Source organism: Bidens hawaiensis, unplaced genomic scaffold, assembly GCF_021521415.1.
Source record: "Bidens hawaiensis isolate Kalapana, Puna unplaced genomic scaffold, B.hawaiensis_p1.1 tig00019802_1, whole genome shotgun sequence".
Lineage (NCBI taxonomy): Eukaryota > Viridiplantae > Streptophyta > Magnoliopsida > Asterales > Asteraceae > Bidens > Bidens hawaiensis.
The window spans coordinates 263,079-266,253 of NW_027493007.1; the positions used below are offsets into that span (position 1 = coordinate 263,079).

Consider the following 3,175-nt stretch of genomic DNA (forward strand, 5'->3'; position numbering starts at 1 on the left):
ACAACATATAGTGTCAAAATCATTCTCAAGTAGGAGTCATTGTCACATATGTAACAAAATTCAAGGCTCAAACCTACTTATAACATAAAATCTAAATATGCATGAATTTCAAATATGGATAACTACTTTTCTTTGAAAAACATTAACACGTTTGTCAAACTACCAAGTTAGCAAGTTCCTGACCCCGTGATATCTGTTGACTAATTTAAGTAGAACTAAATGTACTCATTAAACAAACAAGAGTGAAATTACCTCATTTCTTGAAAGGAACGGGTCATGATTTATTTATATTACCTAAAATAACCTATCAAGTCAGCACTTTCCGTCATGGTTACATATTTCGACTCGATGTATAATTTGAGTAAAACTAATGAACCCAAAAAAGACAAAAACAAAATTTACCTAAATCAACCAATTTGTTTTCTTGTAGAATGAGTCACGGTTGACTATGCAAATAAAACCAAAAAACTATTTTTACCGAAACAAAACATTATCTAGTTAAATCACACAAGGACACAACAAAAGAATGGACTAATCTAATCCAATGAAAATGCATAAACTTTGTATTGAGTTTTTTTCAAACTGAATAAATCTTGAACTCCTTTGTACTCATAAGAATCTTTAAGAAAGTACCCTTCAATTATCTAACATAGATAGCAACACATTTTGGGGCCAAAATTTCAAACATTTGTGGACAAAGATGAATGAACAACCTTGTTTTTCTGCCTGCCCACAAGCCAAAGCAAGCTCCTTTTTGCAAAAGATGGTGCATTTGATGTTTCCTTGTTGATCAAAAATGTTACAACTCTGTGTTTCTTGATCATTACAACCCATCTCAGAATTCTTTGGTTCATCGCCGATAACATTCTGGCGAAGCAAAAATTGTAACGAGAAAGTCCCGTTTGGTGGTGGCGGTGGCTCAATGGCGGACTCCGTCCAATTAGGCTTTTCTTTCTTCCCTCTAAGCCAAATCTTGGACACTGAAAAGCTCTCCCTCCTAATACTGCCACCACAATTTCCGCCACCAACGGTTCTAAATGCTTCAATTCCTTTAAAATCCCTCCTTGAATCGTCACCGCATTCTGACATCGCAGGCCGGTGGCCAGGGGTGATTGGGAGATTTGACTTCTTGTAGGCTTGTTTTTTGAATTGGGCCCTAACCGGTACTTGTAATGATGTATTGTCATCCATCACATATTCAAAAGATCCCATTGAAAAACACCTCCTACCATCAATTTTACCTTTTTCATCACCATTCTCACCACCACTACCACCATCCACACTCTTGAATTTCCCAAGCTTAACAGTAACCACTTTCTCCTTATTCTCCTCATCTTTGACCTCATTTCGACCCGAATCCGAACCATCCGGCTCAAACCCTTCATCAAGATTCACATCAACACTAAACTGAGAACTCACCCTTTGAACTACGGGCTCATTCACAATCTCTCTAGAACTCTCACCACTAGCAGACTCAAGAACAAGCACAAAAGGTGAACAAGTGTTTGGTGAATAATCAGAAAGTAAATTGCTTCTACAAATAGGACAAGTAGAGTGTGACAAAAGCCATGTGTCAATACACTCCATATGAAAAGCATGGCTGCATTTAGGCAACAACCTAAGGTTATCATCACCTTCAAACTCACACAAACAAACAGCACAATCAAAAGGGTCTTTCACACCAATTATGGACTTGTAAACAAATACAGGGAGTGTGTCAATGAAAGCCTGGTCAACCCCAGAATCATGGAGAGTGAATAGCTGTTGTAGTTGACCTTGAAGAGCAGTCACATTGTCAAATTCACCAGGCTCTCTACTGGATGGTTTCACAAGGAACCTAACAAGAAGATGAAGCAATCCAGAAACAAAGAATATAATGGCAAGTATTATGATTATCAGCAAAACACTTGGACTCACATTGTTGTTTGGGTTTGAGACGCCGCCGGTGGGTTGGTACGGCGGTGGTGGTTGCAGGACGAGAGAATAAGGCTTTTGGTATTCAGAAGGAAGGGTTTTTGGGTCCATTTTCTTGGGAAAGTTAAAAAGATTGAAGCTTTTTGATGAAATATATAAAATGAGGAAAACCCATGTCACAAATGATATGAATGGAAGAACCCATAAATGGATTCTGTCATTTTGAAGAGAGTACTTGGTTGGATGTGGACTCTGCAAGTCAAAGAGGTGGAGACTGGAGAGAGATGAATATGACAGTTTGGACTTTGAGCTTTAATTTCCAAAAATAAAATAAAATAAAATAAATATATTTCATAATAATGAGATATTGAGATGAGCTAGCATTAAGACATGATGGGTTGGTCAATCCCAAAAGGTAATAATTTTGAGTTTAAAGTATTTTATTTACAATGAAAAAATAAGTATTTTTTAACGACTAAATTTTTACACTAGTTTAAATAAAATTATTTTTACACTAGTTTGAACTCATGATTTAATGTTCACACCTTAACCAGCTTAAACTGATTATATCTGAGTTTTTAATTGAATAATTAGTTGCAAAACTATCAGCATGGCTTGATTGAGTTTTAAACTTTTAATGATTTATGGACACTCGTGCTACATGATTTTGAAATGTTATATGAATTATGAAACTTAACTTGAAATATAGTTTTGTAAATTGTAAGTTTAGTTAACGACACATGTATTTAAAATACCGTTGGCATGGTATTATAGTTACATACGAGGAAAATGTTAGAACTGTTAATTATAGTTATATCGCTACTTATATTCGATATAAATGTTATAACGGTTAATTTAAGTTATATACGATACAAAATTCTAACTTTTATCATTTTGTTGACACACTTTTGTGAGCGCCATATTGCACTTATTTATCCCGTATAGTTTGTTATACTCGGGTCCTCCGTACGTGCTAGTATCTATTTATAATATTAGATTTTTCAAAAAAGAAATCCTAATATTGAATTCTTAATATATTTTACAAATTCTAATTTTGACTTGTGAAGTATTAAATCTGAAAAATAATTATATTATACAAATAATGAGTAAACTATAAGGGGGTGGGGTGGTTCCACAGCCATCACTTGCAACACCTAATGGGGGTGTGCCACCTCACCCCATTGCTTTCCATCATTAGTGATGGAATTTTAGTAGGGGTAGTGGTGTGATGAAATTTCGGAAATTGAGCTTGCACACAAGG

At 35.2% G+C, this 3,175-nt stretch overlaps 1 pseudogene; it reads right to left on the reverse strand.

Moving 5' to 3' along the window:
• Nucleotides 1–547: 547 nt before the first annotated feature.
• LOC143559291 (RING-H2 finger protein ATL13 pseudogene) lies at nucleotides 548–2,135 on the reverse strand (annotated as a pseudogene).
• Between the last annotated feature and the right edge of the window lie 1,040 nt (nucleotides 2,136–3,175).